This window comes from Rhineura floridana, chromosome 6, assembly GCF_030035675.1.
Source record: "Rhineura floridana isolate rRhiFlo1 chromosome 6, rRhiFlo1.hap2, whole genome shotgun sequence".
Lineage (NCBI taxonomy): Eukaryota > Metazoa > Chordata > Lepidosauria > Squamata > Rhineuridae > Rhineura > Rhineura floridana.
In genome coordinates, this window is record NC_084485.1 from 103,099,190 (window position 1) to 103,126,287 (window position 27,098).

General features: G+C 43.9%; 1 protein-coding gene across 8 annotated transcripts in view; it reads left to right on the top strand.

Moving 5' to 3' along the window:
• Positions 1-27,098, top strand: part of SGIP1 (SH3GL interacting endocytic adaptor 1) — a 245,368-nt gene that overhangs the window by 84,956 nt on the left and 133,314 nt on the right. Inside the window, exon 1 of one of the 8 annotated variants that reach the window (XM_061633362.1) lies at positions 23,993-24,053. The exons of the other annotated variants lie outside the window; for them this stretch is intronic. The gene's annotated coding sequence lies outside the window, so the exon portion shown is untranslated. Of the gene's footprint in view, positions 1-23,992; positions 24,054-27,098 lie in introns of those variants that run through there. 8 annotated transcript variants of the gene reach the window in all.

The window sequence follows — 27,098 nt, forward strand, 5'->3', positions numbered from 1 at the left end:
ATGGTCTTACTTTGCTTACTATGTATGGTATATATGTGGACTGTGATAACCTCAAAGGAACTGTCTGATGTGTTTGGGGATGTTTGGTAATGGTGTTCAGTATGATCAGTTACATAGTATGTATATTGTGTGTAGTTAAAATTCTGAGATTTTCTGATATCCAGCCTGGTTAGCCTTCCTCTGACCTGTTGTCAGGTAACTGTGTTCTTAATCTATGTTTCTGAGCTATGTTATCTACTAAACAGTGCAGTAGGAAGGCCATTGTCTCACTCCAGCCCTTCTAATCATTTTTCCTTTAATCCCCACTGTGTGACATCTGCAATTCTACTTGTAAATGAGTTCAATAAAATATTGATGAACATATCAAATTGTCATGTCAGACATTCAAATCCTATCTGCCACACTGGAAGCGTTTCTTTTCTCCAACAATTAAATATACTGAAGAGGTCAGTAAAGTACAAAAATCTTGCTTAAGTATATACTTAATCTAAATCAAGAGACTTCCATGCTGTTTGAGGGAGAACAAAATAATTTTCCTCCAAATATAAAAGTAATCATTTCCCATCTGAAATAGCAGATTAAACTTAGTTTTGTTCTTCTTATTATCTTCAAATATGTACCACCAAAACTGTAAATTGACTGACAGCCTTTCAGGCTTGTTTGTGCTTATCTTGGGGGTATTGCAAAGGTGTATCTAATAATTTTTATTTATTTGGTTATTACTGCATTTATATCCCACCTTTGCTCCAAGGAGCTGAAAGTGGAATGCATGGTTCACCCCCTTCTTATTTATTCTCATCACAACCCTATGAGATAGATTAGGTTGAGCAATAGTGAATGGCCCAAGGTCACCCAGTGATCTTCAAGGCTGAGTGGGGATCTGAACCCTGGTCTCCCAGATCCTAGTCCAACACTCTATTCACTACACCACACACTGACTCTTATGTCCAAAGGTGTCATAGAAAGAAGCTTCAGAAAAAGTTTCTTGCTTTAAACTTTAAACAAAGCACAAAATAATGAGGTAGAGGGGCTTTGTTACAGCAGCTGTGAAATGGTACAATTATTATGAAATAAAATATCTGTTATAGGTTCTGGCTTTGACTGTCATGCCTAGCCCTGACCTGGTACCAGATATGGACTCCTCAGAAGGCAAACCAGATACCCCACAATCCAAGGATCAAGCTTGATGAGATGGACTTGTTTTTGGCTGGTTTTAAATTTTGGCTGATGTGAAAGATAAATTTTTAGCTCAGTCTTTTTTCACCTATGACAACTGCCTAACCTTTTTAGTCTACACTGGGCTTGCTTTTAAAGGCTAAGACTACCTCTTTATAATCTAGGCTAACTCTTTCACTAGCTTCATCTATATTTTGTGGGGCTATATATGTTTGTGGGGGGTTTCCTTTTTATCTCGTCTCCCAAATTGGAGTTTGGTCAAGCTTCTCTGCTGGGGTAGGGCTGCAAACTAGGGCCACATTCACACCATACATGTATTCCACTGTTATTCCACTTTAAACAGTAATGGCTTCCCCCAAAGAATTCTGGGAAGTGTCGTTTGTGAAGGGTGCTCTCTTCCCCTCACAGACCTGCAATTCCCAGAGTTTCCTGGAAAGAGGGATTGATTGTTAAACCACTCTGAGAAGTCATAACTATTTAAAGTGAATAATAGTATGATGTGAATGTGGCCTAGGTTTTCCACAGGCTTCCTTGCCCTACAATTTAGCTCAAGTTATTATAGGATCTGGTTCCTAGCACACAGTGCCCTTACTATGCCCTTATTAGTCTGAATTGTTGCTTTAATTAAATAAATGGGTGTTTCTTACCCTTTCTTTGCTCTACTACTAAACTTATCTTGACGCTATGTCCCTGGGACAGGGATGCTTCATCGGCTGGGGCTCTTCCTGGTTTGTGGAATGGGCTCCCACACTAGGCTGTCCTAAATTTATTCTAAATAAATGCTCTAAGTGTTCAAATATAGCCAGGGCAGTAAGTTCCTCAGTCCATTGCGTAATTGATGGTGGGTATTTATCCTTCCAGGTTTGAAGTATAAGTTTCTTAGCTACCATAAGGGCTCACAAAATGCACTTTTGTTTCCTGTGGTTAATCCCCATACTGCAGGAATATTATTTAAAAGTGCATAAACATCTGTAAATATCAAGGATTTTGCCAATACAAAATTAATACGAATATCAGCTTTCTGTAGGGATCTAGTAAATATCTCCAACTATTTAGGAGATGCAGAAGATCAGATGGACCATAAATAGATATTAGGAAATGTTGTAACTGAAGATATTGCAATTCTGCAGTCATTGGTAACTGATATTTAAGCTGTAAAATAGGAAATGACAAAAATGATCCATCTGAACCTATCATCTGATTTAATGTGTATATTCCACATTCAACCCATTTCTTCCACAAAAAAGGCTGCCACTGTTTTCAAATCTGGATTACCTCATAAAGTTAATTTAGCATATGGATCAAATTATAACTGATGAGCCACTTTACACCATTACACTCTTAGTTGCCAAAACTGAAAGTGGTGTCAGTCCTTTCTTTTTATGCAGAACCCAACACTAACCATTCAAAGAGGGGTGCTAAATAAGCCATCTCTAAAATTACCCAAACTGGGATATTAATATTTGGGAAATATGTAATGAAAAACCATGGAGTATAAATATTATCCAGTGGTGATGTTGTGACTTCGTATTGATTCTGTGAGAACTTGGTGTTCCAATACAGAAATGGAGACAGTTAAAGATCCAAATCATTCTCCAGAATTTCAGAGAGGCTAGCAAAAATGCCTCCTTCTCTGTAATTAGTCTCCTTATATTTATACTGTATAACCCTTTCAATTATGTTAAACATACCCATATTTTCTCAGAATGATACTGTTGAGAGTTGAGACCTGACTGTTCCTGAAGCAAAAGAACAAACAGTTCAGTGGCAAGGAGCACAGGAGGAAGCAGACAAGGAAGGGATCTAACTAAGATTAAAAGAAATAGAGGTCAGCTCTTATGACCATTCACAGGGGTAAAGCATCTGAAAAAGAGTGGCATGGATCAGCCTTCTGGATATGTCCAGAAAACCTGAACAAAAATGGAAATGCAATGTGACCCAGTTATGGGAAACAGGTACCAACAAACCTCACCCTGAATCTAAACAGGGCTTTTCAGTAAAGTCCAGGCTAGTCATCAATGGTACATAGTAAAAGGCATAGGTGGTGAGTTTCCTAGGACATCCTGTCATGCCAATTAAGTGTCATTCCACAGAGTTAATTCCAAGCTCTAGAGTGATGATCTGAGAGAGGGCAAGACATTTTTGGTGACAGCCCCAGATTATGGAACTCCCTCCCAAATGACATCTGATTGTCCCCCACATTGGGCTGTTTTTAGATGGAAGGTGAAAACTTTTTTGTTTATATCTCGTCCAACAAACCATGGTAAAAGATAAACTGGTTTTTCACAAACCAAAGAGGATGGAAATCACAGTGTAGGAGAGAGCACAAAAGCCCAAAGTGCATTACAGTCTTATTTACAAGGCATCAGCCCATGATTTGATGTTGCATTTCAACCAAGTTTCAGATGATAGTGATGATTTCTTATATCTAGGCAGGTATCATGGAATTGCAGAGATGACCTGAAAACAAAAAAGGACACACACAGAAAGTGGAAGTAAGGCCAAACCGCAAAGGAAGAGTACAGAAAGGTAGCATGGAATTGCAAGGCTGGCATCAGGAAGGCTAAAGCTGAGAATGAGCTGAGGTTACCAAGAGATGCCAAAAGCAACAAAAAAGCTTTATTCACGTACATCCATAGTAAAAGTCAGAGAAAAGAAATGGTGGTACAGCTACTCAATGAGGATGGCAAAATGATAACAGTTGACAAAGAAAGCGCTCAATTCCTACTTTGGCTCAGTCTTCTCCCAAAAAAGGGTCTATGACCCTCCCAGGAAACATGAAGTAGAAGGGGCAGGATTGGAGCCTGAGATTGATAGACAAACGGCCAAGGAATACCTAATCACTTTGAACGAGTTCAAATTAGCAGGGCCCAATAAACTGCATCCTAGAGTATTGAAGGAACTGGCTGAAGAACTCTCAGAACCACTGTCTATTATCTTTGTGAAATCATGGAGGAATGGTGAAGTGCCAGATGACTGGAGGAGAGCTAATGTTTCCCCTATCTTCAAAAAGGAGGAACCGGGGAACTACAGACCAGTCAGCCTAACATCAATCCCTGGGAAAACTCTGAAGCAGATTATAAAGCAGTCAATCTGTAAGCATCTTGAAAACAATGCAGTGATTACTAGGAGCCAACATGGATATATGAAGAACAAATCCTGCCAAACTAATCTTATCTTGTTTTTTGATCTGGTAACCTCCCTTGTAGACTGTGGGAATGCTATGGACATAATATATCTTGACTTCAGCAAAGCTGTTAACAAAGTGCCCCATGATATTCTGATTAGCAAGCTAGCTAAATGTGGGCTGGATGGAACAACTATCAGGTGGATCCACAGTTGGCTCCAGAATCGTACCCAAAGAGTGCTTATCAATGGTTCCTTATCAAACTGGGCAGAAGTAACGAGTGGGATGCCACAGGGCTCAGTCCTGGGTCCAGCGCTCTTCAACATTTTTATTAACTTGAATGAGGAGGTATAGAGCATGCTTATCAAATTTGTAGATGATACAAAATTGGGGGGCATAGCTAATATCATGGAAGACAGAAACAAAATTCAAAGGGACCTTGATAGGCTGGAGCATTGAGCTGAAAACAACAGAATGAAATTCAACAGAAATAAATGCAAAGTTCTACACGTAGGAAAAAGAAACCAAATGCCCAGTTATAAGTTGGGGGATACTTGGCTCAGCAATACGACATGTGAGAAGGATCTTGGAATTGTCGTTGATCACAAGCTGAATATGAGCCAACAGTGCGATGTGGCTGCAAAAAAGGCAAATGCTGTATTAGGGTGCATTAGCAGAATTATAGTTTCCAAATCGCGTGAAGTATTAGTTCCCCTTTATTCAGGTCTGGTTAGGCCTCATCTTGAATACTGCATCCAGTTCTGATCTCTGCACTTCAAGAAGGATGCAGACAAACTGAAATGGATTCAGAGGAGGGCAACAAGGATGATCAGGGGACTGGAAATAAAGCCCTATGAGGAGAAATGAAAGAACTGGGCTTGTTTAGCCTGGAAAAGAGAAGAGTGAGGGGAGACATGATAGCACTCTTGAATTACATGAAAGGTTGTCACACAGAGGAGGGCCGGGATCTCTTCTCAATTGTCTCAGAGTGCAGGACATGGAATAATGGGCTCAAGTTGTAGAAACCCAGATTTCGACTGGACATCAGGAAAAACTTCCTAACTGTTAGAGCCATACGACAATGGAACCAATTACCTAGGGAGGTGGTGGGGTCTCCGACACTGGAGGCATTTAAGAGGCAGCTGGAGAGCCATGTGTCGGGAATGCTTTGATTTGGATTCCTGCATTGAGCAGGGGGTTGGACCTGATGGCCAACTCTGCTATTCTATGATGCTACCCACCCTTTCTCTCATAGGAGTTCAGGGTGGCTAACAATTGAAATGCAACATTAAAATAAAGTTAATACCTCAGTACAAGATAAAATATATAATGCATTATGCTGGTCAGCGACAGATTACACAAATAGTGTTCCTTTTTTTGATTCATACATTCTATCTTATTGAAACTTCTAACTAAGGTTTGTTTCCGACATCACATTTCTCTGTTTCAAAACCAGCTTTCTTGATATGTTACACATTTTGTATGTTGCGAAAAGGGCAGAAAGAAATATGCATCTCTATGACAGCAGCTCCCAGTAGCAAGCTTCTTTTTAACTTTTCCTGCTGTTAAAGGGGGAAATGGGGAGACTGAAAATAATGGTAATATCCTGCTTATTTGCTTCTTTTTTCTCTTGTTTATAAGAAAATCTAGCATGTTGATGCTTTGGATAACTTGAATACAATATGGTAATTCTTATTACTTCCAACAATAGTTTCTTATCCCACATTCAGAATTTTATCCCATATTCTCTGCATATTATTTATGCAAAATAATGTTTGATTACTGAAAAAGTCAGATCCCTTTGCTTTGACACTGCAGAGTAATGCTTTCTTCCTGTCAAGGTTTGTTGCTAAAAAATATTGGGTTGCTATTTACCCCCACTCCTGTCGTTTTTAAAATATAAAAAACCACAATAAAAGGGATATTTTGACTTACTTAATTGGTCTATTGTAACAGAAAAAAGTTGCAATCAATTATTTTTATCAATTATTTTAAGAAATTTGGGTGAGTTATTAAGTGCTAGAGGAAGCCTCTAACATCAAGTCAAATTGTCTTAAATGCTTAAAAAATGACATGTAAATTCATCCTTGTAGCATCAATAGAACAAATGTCCTAATTACTTAATTAGCAAATAATGAACAGATTGCATGCTCCCTCAACCAAAAATTAACAAAAGCCAGAGACAGTAAGTCTGATAGTTAACTTGATTGAGAGAGGTAGACACATTAATTTTGCCCTGGTCAAAAAGGTTTAATTCACTTAAAATTGATATGAGCAGATCTTCCTTTTTCAGAATGCTTCAGCTCCAGCCCAGCTACACTGATCTTACATTATTTGGTTAATTTCTGCTTCCTGTTTATAGTTCACTGTGGGTATTCCAAGGTAATAACTATAATCAATGTGTTTACAGAACCATATGACTGTGTTGATGTTCAGTTTCCAGAGGAATAGCCTGTTAGTCTGTTGCAGCAAAAACAGAAAATCTTGTGACGCCTAAAAGCCTTAAAAAAAAAGGCATAAGTTCTGGTGGACTAGAGACCGTTTCATTGGATGTTTGAAGTGTTTACCTCAATTGCAGGGTGTGTGTGTGTGTATACATATATGTGCACGTGCGTGCATGCTTGTATGTGCATACGTGCGTGTACGTGTGATTGTAAGGTGGGGAGTTGAAAGCAGTGGGTTCAATCTGAAATGAAATGTAAGAAATACAAATAGTGATAATTCAATTAGAGCTAGAGCTTATTTTTATATGCAAAAATAAGCAGAGTGAATCTTTACAGTGGCAGTGATAGGTGATAAAATAAATTGATTTGGTTATGCTGACTTAATTAACATCTGTAGTAGAAAGGGAAGCATTGGATCTATTCAGTCCCAAAGGAATAGAATTGAATTTTTTGATTAAGTGTACTTCATCAGTTTCACACTGAAGCCTCTCTTTTGAATTTCGTTCCCGTATGGCTACCTTAAGATCAGTGGCATCTGACTGAATGTTGATAGTAGCATTCTGATTATGGAAGAGGCTTCTTAGGGAGGCTTGCCTAGTGCCATCACTGTGGTTCTTCCAGTGTCAGCACCTTCTGTTTACCTAGGCCTCCTAAACTCCTTCTGGACCCCTCAATTTTTAAATCTGTATTTTTAATCTTGGGGTATTGTGTGCTCTGTATTTACAGATGTATTTAGTTTTGATTTTATGTTTACATTACAATCGTTAACTTTGTTAAGGGAAGGCATACAAATGGTGAAAATAAATAAATGTATTTTCTTTTATGAATATTGCTATACCCCAATATCTGTTGGGAGACAAATTCTGCCAAACATGGCCCCTCCAAGAAATTATTGACTTGTGTTGGAGATGACTTTCTCTTATGGAAAGTGGAGGAAGCGCCTAGAGGATCGGCTGTCCTTGACTTGATTCTAACCAATAGAGATGACTTGGGGGATAAAGTGGTAGTTATGGGAACTCTGGGGGAAAGTGACCGCGTTATACATGAGTTCTTGATTTTAAAGGAAGCAAAAGCTGAGAGTTGCCACACGCATACCGTGGACTTCAGGAAAGCCGATTTTAATAAACTCAGAACTACGGTAAGTAAAGTTCCACGCCAAGTGACCCTAATAAGAAAAGGAGTCCAACATGGGTTGGGGTATCTAAAAGGAAATTCTAAAGGCACAATGGCAAACAATTCTGTCAAGGAAAAAAGGAGGAAGACAGCAGAAGTCCCCCTCTAGGATGCACACCTTAATGTGGTGAGGGGGTTTGAAAGTGCTGAAGAAGTTGAGAGCAATGCCGTCAGGCTGGAGTCTAGACCAAGAGGCTAGACTCCTAGCAGGGGCACCCAAGGCAGAATAGTCAAAGCTGAGACACCAGACTAAGATGCATCCAAACTCAGAGGAAGGCAATGGTAAACCACCTCTGAATATACCTCTTACCACGAAAACCCTGTGAAGAGAGTATCCAAAATGCAACACAAGATAGTGATGGAAGATGAGACCCCCAAGTTAGAAGGCACTCACCAAGCTACTGGGAAGGAACAAAAGTACTGCTGTGACTAATGACGCAGCTGGGTCAAAGCCAAAAGGAAGCCCAGAGGCTGATGCACACAGATGCGAAAGGAGAGGCCAGAGTTGTACGATGCACACAATAGGAACATGGAATGTGAGAAGCATGAACCAGGGAAAGTTAGCAATTATCAAGCAAGAAATGGAATGTATCAACATTACAGTACTTGGCGTGAGTGAAATAAAATGGACGGGAATGGGACATTTTCAATCAGGCAAGTACAAACTATTTTATGCAGAAAATGAGAAATTAAGAAGAAACGGGGTTGCTTTAATAGTGAGAAATGATGCAGCAAAAGCAATTAGCAACTGTAACGCAAGGTCTGAGCTAGTTATATCAATGAGATTTAACAGGAAACCTAACCTAACAATCATCCAAGTCTACGCTCCAATGGCAAATTCAGAAGAGGAATTGGAGAGATTTTACGCAGAAGTACAGGAAGAAATTGATCACACACCAAAATAAGATGCGCTGATAATCATGGGAGACTGAAATGCAAAAGTAGGGAACAGAGAAGAACTTGGAATTGTGGGAAGATGGTGCTTAAGATATAGAAATGAAGCAGGAGAAAGACTTATTGAATTCTGTGAAGCCAATAATTTGTTTCTTGCAAACACATTTTTTGAGCAACCAAAAAGACAACTGTACATGTGGACATCACCAAATGGTCAATATAGGAATCAAATTGATTATATCATTGGTAGCAGAAGATGGAGAAGTTCCATACTTTCTGCAAAACAAGACCAGGAGCAGACTGCAGTACAGATCATGAACTGGTCATATCGAAAATCAGAGTAAAGCTAAAGAACAACAAAGCAATCATAATGCCAAAATACAATTTAAATAACATCCCAGAAGAATATAAAGATCAAATAAGGAACAGATTTGAGGCTTTAAACTTAGTTGACAGAGAACCAGAAGGACTATTATCAGGACATTATCAGGGAAGTATGCAAAAAGACAATACCTCTAGTTAAAAAGAGAGAAAGACCTCAATGGTTGACTGAAGAAACTCTTAAAATGGTTAAAGAAAGAAGGAAAGCAAAAGCAAAAGGAGATAGAAACACAGTCAGAACCCAAAGTGCAACAATACGACTAGTACGTAGGGACAAAGAGAACTATTACAATAGTTATTGTATAGAATTAGAAGAGGACAACAAAAAGGGAAGAAGAGGCCTATACAAAATATTAGAGAAATGAAAGGAAAATTTAAACCAAGAGTAGGGATGTTGAATAATCAGCAGGGGAACCCACTGACTGACTGAGATGAAATAAAAGGAAGATGGAAGCAATACACTGAAGAACTCTATAAAAGAGATACAAGGATGACAAATTCATTCATGGAGGAACCGTATGATGAAGAACCAGAAATTTTAGAGTGTGAGGTGAAAGCTGCTCTTAAAATAGTGGGAAGAAACAAATCACCAGGAACAGATGGCATACCAATAGAGTTGCTACAAGCTACTGAGACTGAATCTATCCAAATTTTGATAAAAATGTGTCAACAAATATGGAAAACCAAACAATGGCCCACAGACTGGAAGCGTTCAGTATACATCCCAATTCCAAAGAAAAGACATCCCAGGGAATGCAGTAATTATCAAACTATTGCCTTAATATCCCATGCAAGTAAAGTGCAAGAATGCTCAGGATTCTACAACAAAGGCTCTTACCATATACGGAGTGAGAAATGCCAGATGTCCAAGCTGGATTCGGAAAGGTACGAGGTACCAGAGATCATATCGCAAACATATGTTGGATAATGGAACGGACCAAGGAATTTCAGAAGGAAATCACCCTGTGCTTTAAAGATAACAGCGAAGCCTTTGACTGCGTAGATCATGAAAAGCTATGGAATGCTTTAAAAGAAATGGGGGTGCCACAGCATCTGATTGTCCTGATGCACAACCTATATTCTGGACAAGAGGCTACTCTAAGGACAGAATATGGAGAATGATTGGTTCCCCATTGGAAAGAGTGTGAGTCAAGGGTGTATTTTATTATCCTACTTGTTTAATCTATACACAGAATATATCATACGGAAAGCGGGATTGGACCAAGATGAAGGAGGTATGAAAATTGGAGGGAGAAATATTAATAAATTAAGATATGCAGACGATACCATACTACTAGCAGAAACCAGTAATGATCTGAAACGAATGTTGATGAAAGTTAAAGAGGAAAGCACAAAAGCAGGACTACAGCTGAACGTCAAGAAGATTAAAGTAATGACAACAGAAGATTTATGTAACTTTAAAGTTGACAACGAGGACATTGAACTTGTCAATGATTATCAATACCTCAGCACAGTCATCAACCAAAATGGAGACCATAGTCAAGAAATCAGAAGAAGGCTAGGACTGGGGAGGGCAGCTATGAGAGAACTAGAAAAAGTCCTCAAATGCAAAGATGTATCACTGAACACTAAAGTCAGGATCATTCAGATGGTATTCCCGATCTCTATGTATTGATGAGAAAGTTGGACAGTGAAAAAAGCAGATAAGAGAAAAATCAACTGATTTGAAATGTGGTGTTGGAGGAGAGCTTTGTGAATACCATGGACTGCGAAAAAGACAAATAATTGGGTTTTAGAACAAATTAAACCAGAACTATCACTAGAAGCTAAAATGATGAAACTGTGGTTATCATACTTTGGAAACATAATGAAAAGACATGATTCACTAGAAAAGACAATAATACTTGGAAAAACAGCAGGGAGTAGAAAAAGAGGAAGGCCAAACAAGAGATGGATTGATTCCTTAAAGGAAGCCAGAGACCTGGACTTACAAGATCTGAACAGGGTGGTTCACGACAGATGCTGTTGGAGGTTACTGATTTATACGGTCGCCATAAGTCATGATCGACTTGAAGGCACATAACAACAACAAACAATAAAACAAGTATAAAACAGTTATAAAACAGCTTACAGTGGCATGATTCAGAATTTTGGATTTTGTGTGTGAAGTTTCTTGTCACTGAATTGAAGTCTTGTGAATGCTTCCCTGAGTGAGCTCCATTGAATACACTGGGACTTGCTTCTGAGTAAACATGCACAGAATTGCACTATTAATATCTTCATAGGCTGTGTAAATAATAAACATCTTTGACAGTCCTGCTTATATAAATATTTCTTCATACAATGTCTTGATATGCATCTGATTTCACACTATGGTTGTAGATTATTATTTATCAAATATTATTTCCTCTACATTTTAAGTGTGCCCTTGTTCCTTGGGGTGGTCATGGTCCCCCTCTGTTGTTTTCACCCTGAGGGGCAGATTAGGCTGAGAGATTGTGCATAGCCCATGATCACCCAGTAAACGTAGCTTATTTCCATTTTAAAATTTAATTTAAATGATTTATATGCAGGCAATGTTTATGAAGTAATGCAGATCCACATAATACATTTAAAGCACATCTAACAGCATTTAAAGTGCATGACTTCCCCCAAAGAATCCTGGGTAGTGTAGTTTCCCCCTTATAATTATAGTTCCCATCACCCTTAACAAACTACAGTTCCCATGATTCCGTGATGGGATTCATGTGCTTCAAATGTATGATGAATGTGCTTTAAATGCATGGTGTAGATCTGCCCTAGAATGCTATGCATTCATTAGTGAATTGAAAAGAACAATTTTAAAAGATACATTTTTAAACAGGACTATAGCTCAGTGGGAGGGCATATGCTTTGCATGCAAAGGTTCAAAATTCAATCTCTGGAAGAGACTATTGCCTGGAATCCTGGAGAGCCAACGCTAGTCCATGTCATCAGTACTGAGCTAGATGGTACCAAACGGTATGAGGCAGATTCCTTTGTGCTGAAAACAGTAAAGAGACCCAAGGGCCACAGTGACTCCAAAATTTATTTATGTATTTTATTTACCGCTTTTCTGTTAAAAAAAACAAAAACTCACAGTGGTTTATAGAAGGAATTAAAACAATAAAATTATTGGCATAAAGTTAAAGACAGGTATTTAAAAACATTCAAAATAATAAAACCAACAATGAGTTAAAACAGATAATAAACACAATAGCTTCTACATGCCTGGATAGGCTTGCCTAAACAAAAATGTATTCAGCAGGTGCCAAAATGAGTTCAATGAAGCGCCTGCCTAATGTAAATAGGCAGGGAGTTCCAAAGTGTAGGTACTGCCATATTAAAGGATCGTTTTCTTACAAGAGCAGAACAAGTACTATGTGGAACCCATAACATGGAAAGCACACGTTGAACTTGGCCTGGTAGCAAATCAGCAACCAGTGCAGATTTCAGAGCAGAGGTATTATGTGCTAATAGGGACTCACTCATGTCGGCAATCGTGCAGCGGCATTCTACACTAATTGAAGTCCCCAGGTCAGATTGTGCTGCATGGGAATTTCTGTGACCTTGGCTAACTGGCTAACAGGATTTTTTTAGTTTTGGTTTTTCGTTAGGAACCCTAACTGGTTGTTAGATACTGAGTTTTCTGTCTCACTGGCTGGGTCTTCACTGAAATCAATCTGAAAATGAAAACCAAATTAATAATGAATTAAAATGAAATATAATTCAAATGAATGGGAAATGAAAGGAACGAAACTTTAAAAAAAAACACATATGGCTAAATGAAATGAAAAAAATTCCCCTCCACATCCCTAGCTTTAACATCATGCCCGTTTTAGAGCACGGGTGTGGAACCTTTTTGACTCCACAGGCCAGATCCTTATTGGGATCTGCCTTGTGGGCCAAATTTGACACATGGGCAGGGACGCAAAGGACATCAGCTGATTTGGTGCTTTGAAGATCCAAAGTCTTTAGGACTTCAAACACAGCCAAACTATGCAGGGTCGGGGACACAGAAGAGTTCCCTGTAGAGAGCTCATTTGTGCACCAAATTAAGGTGGATTGACCTCTCCACATATCAGCTGATGTGCAGGAGTGCAGTCCTGCTTTGCACAAAGCTTCAGGAACTCCTGACAACCAGCTAATTGTTGGACAGTGTGGAAGCTGCCAATTAGAAGCACCTGCAAAGCCCCTTTCGGCCAAGCCCTGCCCTTACCTGCTCCACATCTGATGTCATATATGATGCAGGCTGAGTGACTGTGGCTGTGGCTTGCCCAAAATGGCCTTGCAGGCCAAATAGAAAAGCCTGGAGGGCAAGATAGAGAATATTGTAACTGATTGCAATTCAGAGATATGCTCAAAATGAAAACTAACTAATTGGAAGAAGTATGATATAAACTGTGGAGAAAAATAATGTAATGATGAAAACATTCCTTGTACAGTCCTGTTGAAATTAATGTGTCATTTCAGATATGTCACAGTTAGATACCCTGAATTATGCTGAATTGCTGTCTTCATTAAAGGCAATACAAAAATGCTTGTTTGTCATTGTCCAGTTTTCTGAGATGCTTGACAACCAAGATCTGCTTAGAACTGTTTAAAAAACAAAAACTGTATATGTTCAGTTGCTCTGTATAAATAAAAATATTCCCACATTTAAAACATCACGTGGAAATAATTAGTATTTGTAAACCTCTAAGGATTACTAGTACACAGTCTGTGACTTTTTAATGTAATATAGGAAATGGTTAGTGGCTGTCTAATTTACTGGCAGGTTCTTGAGCTTTGGAACAGTGTATGGGAGACCGCAGGGATGTATGCCTTTCTGGCATCATCAAACAAAGTTTTACAGTACTTGGGGAAGCTGTAGTGACTGAAATTATAACCATTACCCTAACCCTTACTCAAATAATAAAAGCTTGGGAATCTAGTTTGTACTGCATTTGACAGTTGGCTATTTTAAAAAAGGGTTATGTGACAAATATAGGTCAACCTTTGCTAACCTAGTGCCCTCCAGATGGTTTGCATTATAACTCCCTTCAGTCAGCAGAGCTGGAGTGCACCTGGTTGGTGAAGGCCGCTGTAAGTGATGAAATGTTTTTGGCTGCCCATTGATTACAAGGTGCTGAGTATGGATTTAGGAATTTAGTTTTCTAACTTCCATTTTTGGATTTCTTGTCTGTTTCACCTGAGAAAATACATTTGGCACATTCAAGTGATATGTTATGAGCTGTTTGCTAAAAAATCCTTTATGTAAAAATCTGGTCATTGGAGCTTTTGCATTGTTGGCTGCTCTTGAGGACAAATTGTTGGAACAGCTGGCAAGTGTGAAAATGTTTGTTTTAATCATCAAACCATGGCACCTTTTTGGATAAATAGTCTGGCATACATTGTTGTGGTTTACCATTCATAACATAAGAATCATGGTGCTGAAAGTCTCCCAGGAACAAACAGGTAATGCTTCTCCCTGGTCACCCAGCCCACCACAGTTGCAAGGAGAGTGAGGGATGGAGTAGACCTTTCTCTCACACACAGCAATAGTAGTGGTGACGTGGATGACAGTCTATCAGGTAGGAGGCAACAGACCTTTTTCCCCTCTTGACTTTCTAATAAGAATTTTGCTAATTTACAGAAGAAATCTTGGTGGCTGATTTGGCTGAATAAAAGTTAATGGTATTAATATCATTATTGACATATTATGCCATCCTGTTCTTTATCATCCTGAGTTCGTGTGTACACAACTTAGTTCTATTTAGAATTATTGAAATTATTTTTGTACATTATTATTTTTTAAATTATTTTTGCAATTCTTTTAACATACAAAGAACCAAGTGCTGTCTATGTATTTTGTTATTATGTACTCCCTGGTTTACCTTCAGCATCTGATTTCCCAAAGTTGATCATTGTTGTGAGTTGAATGCCAGTTTTAGACAGTCTCTGAAGTGTCTTTTGTATTTGGAGGTAGTTGCATATTAGTAATGCTGCAAATGTTTTCAAACAGAATTTTTGCTATCGTTTACAGGTGGCTAAATGCACAGTTTGACCATATCAAGATTGTACCTTTAATACAAAGTGTAGCATTGTTGATTTTAAGCTAATAATACATGTACTTTTTTCAGTGTATAATGTATTCCACAGTTCTTAGCTGTATCTCTACAACAAGCTGGTATAGTAGGCTAGTCTGGAGACATAGGCTTGCCCAAGATCATAGGGTCATGGAGTCAGGCCTCCTGCAACCAAAGCAAGACACTGCCATGTCTTCTCTTTCCTGTCTGAAAACTACTGGGAAATTGATTCAATTGCATAGGGAAATTATGGAATTGTCTCACACTGGAAAAACAAAATCTTGTCAGAGCTGGCCTAGAATTACTGTATTGAGGCCTATTGCCAAAATAAACACAGACGCCATTCTTTGGGTTAAATCATGGGCCACTTTATTAAAAAACAGAGTCAATTATAACCAATGAACCTGCAGAGGGACAATCCAGTGCGGGGGAATTCGGCTGATCCAGGCAAAGCCTGCTTGCAGCTATAGGGCAACCAAACCTTGCCAGAGCCTGGGGCTGCCCTGTGCCAGGCCCCAGCTCCGGCCACACCCTGAAGATGTGTAGGGGGTCCAACCCGCATCACCTCCCCCCGGAGCCGTGAAACTCCGAACAGATGAGGCACGTTGGCCCCAAAAGCGGCCCGTGTTCTGCTCCCCCGGGCCGTATAGCCCAGAGCTGCAGGCCACCGGACCGCCAATCACCCCCAAAGGTGCCTAAAGGTGTCACCTAGCTGCCCTTTCCCTTTTAACCTTTCCCCCGCGCTTCCTTGCCAAAAAAGGGGGACAAGCCTCTGCTTAGTCTCCCCTTGCCCCACACCCGATAAGAATCCGGTGCACACCCCCCTGCAGGTCCATTAGGAAGATGTCATTGCCCACGTCAGTCAAGTGCACGCCATCTGGCCTAAACAACTCCAGCCTATCTTGCTTGATCTCTGGGTGGTGTATGACAGAACCCCCTAGGCCCTTGATGGCCCTCTGCATCTGTCTATTAACCTTCTTCCGCGTCCTGTCCATTCCCCGTGGGTCATCAGCCCAATTCCACATCCTGCGCGGCAGGATGTCAGACCATACCAAGTGCACCCCCGGCCAGCGCAGCGCAATGGCCTGGAGGTCACTACATGCCTGTTCGATTAGGGCCTTGCCCTTCAACAGACCCAAATCGTTACCTCCCAGGTGGATGACCAGCTCCCGGGGCACTGCCCAGTCCACAGCCAACCGGAACAAGGTGGGCAGGAGGCCGTCCCAACGCATCCCCCGTCGTCCCAGCCACCGCACTGAGGCCCACTGACTGAGTCCCAGCTGCGTTCCAATGTGGGACTTCGCCGCCCTGCAGCCTGCCCAGAAAATCATGCTGTGGCCGCAGAGGAGGATGCTCACTTGTTCCGATCTTTCCCAGCGGCCTGCCAAAAACGACAACATTGCCATTAGCCGGTGGCCTCATGCATCTCCGTTAGTGGTCTAATATACGTCTTATATGCATCCGAGGACCACCTGCCCACTGCCTGCAGCTGCCCTTTGGAAAAACCCAGGTGAGCAGCGGTGGAGGCTGCCCCTATTCGGAAGGAGTGTGTCCCGAACTTGCGGGCATCCACACCTAGCTGCTGGAGTGCTGTCTTTGCCACCGACCAAAATTGGTACTTGGTAAGGGGCTGGAGGTCCCTGTGCCTGAACAGGTACCCTGGCTGCAGCCCGCGGGCTGCCAGAAAAATGCGGAGGGCCCTGACCGGGCAGAGCTCCTCCTGTTGGCATGGAGATAACACAATCAGGCGAACCTTCTGGTGTTGGTCCGTCTTTGACTGCCTGAGTCGCAGGCAGACCCCCTCTGCCTCCCAGCTGAGATCAGAAACCAGGAGGGCCCGAAGGGAGCTATCTGTCTTAGAACCTGCCACCACCTCCCCTATTCGGAAGGCCCCGAAGAACAAGGTGAGGGCCGCAGCATGGTATAGCAGTGCCTCAAAATGGGAAGAACATAGCACCCTCCACTGTCCCCGCAGACCCAACAGTAGCTCTGGGGAAAAGGGGGAGCGTGCATCAGGTGTGTGCGGGCGCTCACGGGACCACCCTTCCAGCATCTGGCGGACCCTAAAGTCACAGGAGTAGTCCTAAAAGCCCCGTGCTTTCCCTAGGAAGGATAGACCTGAGAGCTTACCTCTGATGGTCCTGACTGAAAGCCCCCTCTGCTTCCCTTCCATGCAGAACTCCATAAGATGCTCCACGGGGATGGGCCACTCCTGGGTGTAGCCTCTGGACTCCCTGAAGGTTGCCAGGTCCCTACCTGCCCCCTGGTAGCTGGCCAATGTGCTGGATGCCACAGAAAGGCTTATGGCCCGTTCTGATTCGGTCCTCCAATCTCCCATAGCGCTGGGGGTACCACGTCCGGCTGAGCCCTTGCCCACGGTGCCAACTGGTGAAATCTCTCCATCTGGTTCCGTGATAGAGTATCAGCAATGCTATTATCAATACCCGGGACATGGCGCGCAAGGAACTGTATATTATAGCGAAGACATTGGAGCACAAACACTCGAACCAGACGCATAACATTGGGGTTTCTAGAGGACAGGGTGTTGATGACATGCACCGTAGGGAGGTTGTCGCACCAAAAGTGGACTGAGGAATTGCCCAGTTTGTCAGGCCAAAGGTGTACGGCCACGACAATGGGGAAGAACTCCAGAAGGGTCAGGTCTCTGGTTAGGCCAGCCTGCGCCCAGTTCTGTGGCCAGCTGCCATGGCACCATGAGTCATGGAAAATGACCCCAAAACCGCAGGAACCTGAGGCATCGGAGCTCACCTGTAGCTCCACTTCCAGCAGGCGATTTCTTCTCCATAAGGAGACCCCATTGAATTCCCGCAGGAAGGTGGACCAAACTGCCAGGTCCTCCCGGAGAGCGGCTGTAACACGCGTGTGGTGGTGGGGGCGTGATAGGCCCGCCATGGCATTGTACACACGGCGCAGGAATGCGTGCCCGGGTGCTACCACCCTGCATGCAAAGTTCATATGTCCTGCCAGCTGTTGAAGTGTGGCCAATGTCACCTTCGCCCCAACCACCCCTGAGATTTTCCCCTTAAGGGCCACCAGCTTATTCAGCGGGAGCCTGCAGCATTGGGCCACTGTATCGATCTCTATGCCTAGGAAAGTGAGGGTAGTGGACGGGCCCTCAGTTTTCTCAGCCGCGAGGGGAACACCCAGTTCCCCCGCCATCACCGCGAACTGCTCCATAAATGCCTGACAGGCGCCCGAGTCTGCAGGGCCCGCAAACAGGAAGTCATCCAGATAGTGCACCACTGATTGCCAGCCTGCCCGTCTCCTGACTGCCCACTCCAAGAAAGAACTGAAGCGCTCAAAAACCGAGCATGAGATGGAGCAGCCCATAGGCAATGCCCTATCCACATAGTATTTGCCCATGAAGGCAAAACCTAACAGCTCAAAATCCCATGGGTGCACAGGGAGGAGACGGAAGGCTGATTTGATGTCACACTTTCCCATGAGGGCGGCCATCCCGCAGTCCCTAACCATACGAACCGCGCAGTCGAATGACGTGTAGCGGACAGAGCAGAGGTCTGATGGGACGAAGTCATTTACTGACCCACCCTGGGGAAAGGACAGGTGGTGTATAAGGCGAAATTCTCCTGGTGCCTTCTTAGGAACAAGGCCCAGCGGGGAAACTCTGAGTGAAGGGATGGGTGGTGCCGCAAAGGGGCCCAGCACGCGGCCTGCCATGACCTCCTTCCTAATTTTTTCCCCCACGACCGATTCCATGCCCACCACTGATTTTAGGTTGCGGGACATGAAGGGGTGCCTGGGACCCAAATAGGGAATCCGGAAACCCTCTGTAAAGCCCTGTAGCAAAAAGTGGGCATCTTGGACTCGGGGGTAACAGCAGAGCAAGCGCTGGAGTTCGGAGAGTTTAACTGGACTGGGGCCCCTTTCCTTGAGCTGCGCTAGCAGCTCCCGGTCTCCTTGCGCCAGGTGAGTCCCTGTTCCTACCTCTGAAGGGGCGGCCCCTGGGGCAGGCAGCGCAGGAATGCGGGCCCCCGCATATTGCACACTCGTGTCGGAACCTGCAGGGGTTACGACCACAGTGGCCTCGGGAGCTGAACTCCCAGCAGAGCAGGCAGGGTTGAACCCCCTGCCCCGCAGGCCCGCGGGAAGGAGCTGCTGCTGCCTGGCGGGCCAGGAGGTGGCCGCTGTCTGTTCTATCCCCGGCTATGGGCTTGGAGTGAGACATAAACTGTAGCCACAGGTCCGCTTCCTTTTTGTCCCAGGGAAGGGAGGTATCAAAGGCTGCCCTCATATGAAACGCTTCGTCATAGGCGAGCCATGCTGCCCCCTGGAACTCGGAGTAGCCCCGATATACGATATCGAGGTATTTAATCAGAATAGGGCCCCTCTGTGGCTGTTTCTGCATCACCACCCCCATGTATGTCAGAAATGCAGGCAACCAATTACCCCAAGTGCGTTCAATGCGCCGCCTCTTGGGCTTGTCAGGTTCTGCCTCTTCACCCTTATCCTTCTCCCTCCTCACTGGTTCCCTGTACAGAAGTGAGAATAAGTCGACGTACTCCCCTTTCCAAATTTTTTCTTTTGTAGCGGGCAGCAGGTGAAAGCCCAGTGGGGCTGATGTCTCCCCGAAAGGTATAGCCCCTTCCCTCACTGAGCCCAGAGGGTCAGTGTCCTCTGCTGGGGGGGGTACCGACCAGGAGGGCTGAGCCCCCACTCCCATCCCTGTTCCGGCAGTGGCCTGCCAGACCTGCTCACAGGCCACCCCTAGGGGAGGCGGCTGTTGTGGTGTGCCATGCCCCGCCCCCATGGTGATCCCCGCTTGCCCATACCGCTTGGTTTCAGCTGGTGGGGAAAAGGGCCAGTATGGAAACCCCCACGGGGGCCAGCCCCATGGGGGCTGCCCCTGTTGTTGTGCTGCCCAGGGAGACTCACCCCCTATGTTGTCCGCTGAAAGCCCATGCATGGGCTGTGGTCCTGGGGCTGCATGTGAAGACAACGCTGTTCCTGCTTCTGCTCCGGGCGCTCTTGCTGCGGCCCCACTAGGCCCTGCCTCCAGTGCGTCCAGTCGCGCTAAGGTAGAAGTAATAGCCACAGCGTTAGCCCCGCCAACTGGACGCTGCACTTTCTCCCGGGGCTGCTTGGGGGGTGGTTCCCTTGTTCTCCCTGTTGCCGGCTGGGCAGGGCCCCTCTCCAGGGCTTCTAACCTAGCCAGTATAGTGGTCCATGGTATGCCTGCCACCTGTCCCCCATCCTCCGCAGCAGGGGGTAGGCATCTACCCTCTGCCCTGGGGGCCCTTCCCTTCCCTTTTGGCCCACCTTGACCTTTTTTGGGTGGCATCCTGAGCTAGCGTGTAGGGGGACGATGCCTTCTGCAGTAATGAGAGGTGGTCAGCCTGGGGATACCTAAGGGGGGACCCCGCACCCTCACCGTCCAGCTGGACCGTGTCCCCTACTCAAATCAGTCCCCTGCCCATGGGCCCCTTTATCGCACCCCCACAATCCTGGCCCCTGGACTGTTAAGCGACCAATGGGGTGGTGTGCAAGATGGGTCTGGGAACCACTCCCTTGCTATGGACTGAGAACCTTCCCACAGGGGTCCCCTGGATAGTAATTTAAAGAGTAATTTAAAGAGAAAAGAACGCAGCCACAAGGCCACCTCGCCTGAATTCCGCCGCTGCCGCTAGGCCGTGCTGCCGTCGTCGTGCAGCTTTGCTGTGCTGGAGGGCTTCCCGAGACCTAGGGCTCTCTCTGCCGCTGGATGGCCGCTGCCGCCACACCTCCGCCGCTGGATGGCCTAGGGCTCCCTCTGCTGCCCCACCGGGCCTGCCGATGTCTCCTGCAGGCCGCGCCTCCGCAGCTGGATGGCCACTGGATGGCCGCTGCCACCACACCTCAGCCGCTGGGTGGCCTAGAGCTGTCCCCGCTGCCCCACCGGGTCTGGTCCTGCAGGCCGCTCCTCTGTAGCTGGAGGGCCTCCGGAGGCCTAGGCTCACCACTGCCCCAGCCCGGAGCCAGGGGCTCTTCGCCGCGCCCCAGCCGCGCTGCTCTGTGATTGAGCCGTGCCGACCGCTCCTCACCGCCGGCCCCGCACCAAGGCCTGGCCTGTAGGCCTGGAGAAGCCGCGTGCATCGGCGGGCGATCTGAGCCGCGTCGCACCGCCGATGCAGGAGGGCCTCCCGACCGTTTAAAATTGCCACCAAAAATTTGAAGTGAGGGTGGGCGGCTCGCGGTACGGCCTTAAATGGCCATCTGCCGCCCCGCCCCTAGCTGCGTGCTACGTCAGTGTGCCAGCGTGCTGCGTGCATGCCCCCTCACCAAGATGGCGGCTTGGCTGCGGCCGCAAAACATGTCCCTTCTCCCGGTAAGTCCCGGGCGCGGAACGGGGGTTCTCTCAGTCAGTGTCCAAGAATTATTTCTTGGGGGCTGGTACAAACCTTTACAATGTTATGAATTATGAAAGGAAACATCCAGTGTTTATGTGAGATAGAAAAAGAGAGCATGTCCACTTTCAGTTGGCAGTTTTTGTTCATCTTAGTTCTTCAGTTAGTGCATTGACTTAGGCTGCAATCCAGTGCACACTCACCTGGGAGTAAGTCCCATTAAACCCAGTGGAGCTTACTTCTGAGTAGACAAGTGTCAGATTGCAGCCTAAGCTAGGTTTTATTCTTAAAAAATGGAAGATTGGCCGATATCCTTTAGCTCCATTTAATTTAAACTCCTTCTGCTTCTTGCTGCCCAATCTGTATTCATAGCAAGATGTGGCTGTATCACGTGTAGGTATATGCAATTCAATATGAACAAGTGTAAAATTATGCATATTGGAGCAAAAAATCTGAATTTCACATATATGCTCATGGGGTCTGAACTGGCGGTGACCGACCAGGAGAGAGACCTCGGGGCTGTAGTGGACAGCACGATGAAAATGTCGACCCAGTGTGCGGCAGCTGTGAAAAAGGCAAATTCCATGCTAGGGATAATTAGGAAAGGTATTGAAAATAAAACAGCCGATATCATAATGCCGTTGTATAAATCTATGGTGCGGCCGCATTTGGAATACTGTGTACAGTTCTGGTCGCCTCATCTCAAAAAGGATACTATAGAGTTGGAAAAGGTTCAGAAGAGGGCAACCAGAATGATCAAGGGGATGGAGCGATTCCCTTACGAGGAAAGGTTGCAGCATTTGGGGCTTTTTAGTTTAGAGAAAAGGCGGGTCAGAGGAGACATGATAGAAGTGTATAAAATTATGCATGGCATTGAGAAAGTGGATAGAGAAAAGTTCTTCTCCCTCTCTCATAATACTAGAAGTCGTGGACATTCAAAGAAGCTGAATGTTGGAAGATTCAGGACAGACAAAAGGAAGTACTTCTTTACTCAGTGTATAGTTAAACTATGGAATTTGCTCCCAAAAGATGCAGTAATGGCCACCAGCTTGGACGGCTTTAAAAGAAGATTAGACAAATTCATGGAGGACAGGGCTATCAATGGCTACTAGCCATGATGGCTGTGCTCTGCCACTCTAGTCAGAGGCAGCATGCTTCTGAAAACCAGTTGCCGGAAGCCTCAGGAGGGGAGAGTGTTCTTGCACTCGGGTCCTGCTTGCGGGCTTCCCCCAGGCACCTGGTTGGCCACTGTGAGAACAGGATGCTGGACTAGATGGGCCACTGGCCTGGTCCAGCAGGCTCTTCTTATGTTCTTATGTTCTTATTTATTTATTTAAAATATTTTAGTGTTGATTTTCTATTAAAATATCCGAAGCAGTCTACAAAACAGGAAAAACAATCTAAGACTATTTAAAACAGCAGCACCAGCAGAAAAACGATTGAAAATTAGAGTCCTCTGGCAAATGCCCTATAAACATTGTTCCCTTAGTTCTTCAGATAAGTTGCAGGAACGTCAGTGTTTGGAGGGTGGCTCCACCTTACCACATGGGCTGTACTGGTGCTGTGCCACTGAGCTACAGTTCCTTGCCTAATGATCAGAGTTGCAGTCCAACAATGTCTGGAGGGTCACAGGTTTTCCATCTTTGGCATAGGGAATGTCTTCAAGATCTAAGCAACTTTGGGACTTTTAGTTCTCGAAAGAGAGTATGTCACATAGGGAGGCGTGTATCTCCAGTTCTTTAGAAGGGGGGCTAGTTTCAGGGGCAAATAGTATCTGGGTTTTTTTTGTGAAAAAATGGCACGGGAAAGCATTAAACTCTCCCCTTTTGTGCCATTGTCCCAATTGGGGTGGGTATGTGGCTTTCACTTTTTAACTTTGAATAAAATCAATGAAGTGGTTGATGAACTATTTAACTGTTATGTTCAGCTTGGTCCACAGTTTACTTTGCACTTGTGCATATTTGACAAACACCTAATATTGTGCCTACCTTTCAATTATGCAAAATCGGCTGGACATGGAACTGGTTTTCATAACTCTGCTACTTGTTAGTTGTAATCTTGGGGAATATGAGACAAAAAGACATTTTCATGGCATTTGTATATGAAAAGATAATGTCTAAGTTGTGAGGATATACCACATGCCACCAGAACATAATAAAAATAGTTGTGGGTTACTTTAACTTTCATCTTAAATGAATTAGGTGGGCTTATTTTTTTCTCAGTCAATTGTTAGTGGATGTGTCCTGGAAGTGATTATAGCATTGCTGGTTTCAGTCATTTCACGTGGGTTTCCAGCTCTGAAATTCCCTCCCTAATGAGATGCACCTGGTACCAACTTTTTTGGTTCTTAGGTACCAGGCTAAAAACATTTAATCATTTTTCCCCTGCAGCTCTTGACGGCATTGCTCTCAGCTTCTTCAACACTCTCAGACCCCCTCACCACGTTAAGGTGTGCATCCTAAAGGGGGGATGTTTTATTGGGATGTTGCATTTTAACTTTTGTTCGAATCTATCATTGCATAGGGGTCTATGCATATATCTGTATCTAGAGATACATTTCGATACAGTTCCTGACAACTTTATTTTTATTTAAAAATCCTTGCATAAGGATTAGTTTAAGGCTTTATCCCTGGCTTCTTACTTGTAATGGACTAGGGTTGTTCATCACTCTGTGCCATCCATCCCTAACCTGGTGCCCTCCAGATTATTTTTTTGGGGGGCTGCAATTTCCATCAGCCCCACCCAGAATGACCCAGCTTCTTTTCTCTCTATCTAGAATGGCTGTCCTCTCTGTTGTAAAGTTAGAGTTGCCATTGGGCAGAGCAATCAAACTCAAGGGAAGCTGGCAGAAGGGGTGCCAGCAAGGGAGGAGCCGGCGTGTAAGTCCATGGCATCCAATTGCTATTTGGGAGTCTCCAGGCTGACTGAACCTGGGCTTAGCCGGGAGCTGCATGCAGGGTATGGAAAGTCCAAGCTGGCTCTCATGAATACCCTTGCCAGGGAGTAAACACTCTCCATAGACTTCCATTATAATTATTTTCGTAGACCGACCTTCTACTCAGCGTAACTTTGGCCCAGATCAGGACCTGCAGGACCACTCCGAATGGCAGTTGGATGTAGCATAAGTCCCCCCCCGTCCTTCCTCTGACACGTCCCCAGAATGCCCCTTTTTCAGGCCTTATGCTGGCACCCCTTCCACTGGGCTGGTCTTCCCCAGTGAACCCGTGGCTGAGCCAGCAGGGTTCCAGCTCTGCCACGGCTCAGTCGGAGGTCTGTCATATCCAACTCCCCACAGCCTGGCATACATATGTGGATTGCACCCTAAGTTTTTCTAACTAATGGAGATATACAGTGTCTTGCAAAAGTAATCAGACCACTGACCAACGCTCTCATATTACTGAATTACAAATAGTACATTGTAATTTCATTCTGTATGATATTTTAGTTTGGGACACTGAAACTCAAAATCAATTATGGTAAGGTGACATTGGTTTTAGGTTGGGAAATGTTTGTAAGAAACATTGGTCAGGGGTCTTATTATTTTTGCAAGGCACTGTATAAGAAACAGGTTTATTCGCTAGGCTTTAGGTGGGAATCCAGTTATATTACATGCTGAAAACAGTAAAAGTATCTTACATTAAATATAAGTCTGCCTCATGCATTGTTTTTAGATGTACATGTAGAATGTTTGATTTTTCTATCTAAAAATATGACGTGTGAATGTTCCAGGCATGCAACTGGAGTCAGGATTGGCTATTGCTGCCTGCCACAAGTACCCTTTGCGGTAGACCTGGACTTGTTACTTTGTAATATATGAAGTAGTCTATAGATAGATGGGAAAGATTGCTCAAGGTGTGCATTTTATTTTTTTGCAATAGTCTTGTCTGACAAAGCACCCTTTTTATAGACAGTGCTTATGACATCAAATTACTTTGCTCTGCTTCACCTTTCAATCCTCTGGTAGCAGTTGTGCTGATGACAGACTTTTTCCCAACAAGATGACAGAGTTGCACATGCTCTACTCTCTAAAGATACTTGCAGGAAATGTGAGCATTTTTTTTGTAGTAAGGTGATTATTAGCTTGGCTTCTGGAGATTATATGAGCAGGTATCACTGTAGCAACAAGTTCTGAGCTCAGGAACCTATTACAGAAGCCATTCCCTTCTGATTTATATAATGTTTACATAGAAATACTTAAGGGTTCTTTGGTGGTTGTGTCTCTCCCATGTCTAAAGATAGATATATGTGGTAGGTATCTTCAGCAAAGGAATATTGCACTGAACAGTAAGCAAGCCTTAGCTAGCTGGGAGCAAGGGGAGGGAGTGTTTCCTGGTGCTTAGTGGACAGGGGAGTATCACTTTAGTTTGAAAGATTTTTCTTTCTTCTGCAGTATCACAGACCCATAGAATATTATTGCCTTATTGAAGACTACAGAACAAGCATCCAATTTCTGTAAAGGCTCTTATATTGTTACATATCATTGATATGATGATTTTTGTTAGAAAAATGATTTTTGTCTTCCTTTTTTGCCCATGAAATGAACAGGCATTTCAGCTTGGTTTGGAGAGGAGACTAAAGAGGTTCTTGTTTTACTATTGTAATAAAAGAGCTCTTAGTGTGAATGCATAGAAAGACAGTTGTAGTTGCATGAACATACTTTACCCCTCCCCAATTATGGCTGTTTTTCCCATGCACAGCCTTGCTTTAGCAGAAGTAAATAGGCTGAGGAGTATTTGTGTGAGACTATAGTACATGGTGGGGAACCTGTGGCTTTCCAGATGTTGTTGGACTCCAACTCCAATCAGCCCAAACCGGCATGGCCAATAGTCAGGGATGAAGGGGATTATAATACAAAATTTGGAAGGCCACAGGTTCTCCATCCCCTGTAGTAGAGTACTGAGAAATACAGTGGTTCCTAATAACATAGAAATTGTGTTATTAGAACATAATATTTGTATTTGGGGCAGAAAATACAGTTGCTTCTCCAGAGACTGAGCTAACCTGCTGCTAATGGAGCATATTCCCATTTAAAAATGATTATGGTAGACACCTGTCTATCAGCAGAAGAAAACTGTAAGATTGCTCTGTTAGGCAGCCAATAGTTACAAATAATGTAAATGGTCCAAAAACTGCTCTTGTTTTTTTGCTTCAGGTGTTTTACGTTTCTAAGTAAATATGACAGGAACATGATAAACAGCTTACAAAAGCATGCATTTTTCATACCTTAAAATATTTGCTACTTACTTTCTTGTCTGATTATTTTGTCATTTGTAGTGTGGTCCTTAACCTAACATTACTTGGGAGTATACCTGAAAGATCGTCTCATCTCCTTCTATGTGCCCAATCGATCACTACACTCTCAGAGTGAGGGCCTCCTGCAAATATCATCTTATCAGGAGGTCCATTCTGCACAATGTAGTGCTGTTGTGGTGTTACACTGAAAATGTAATTAAAAGTTTCCTGTACCTATAGAAATGCTGACAATACATGTAGA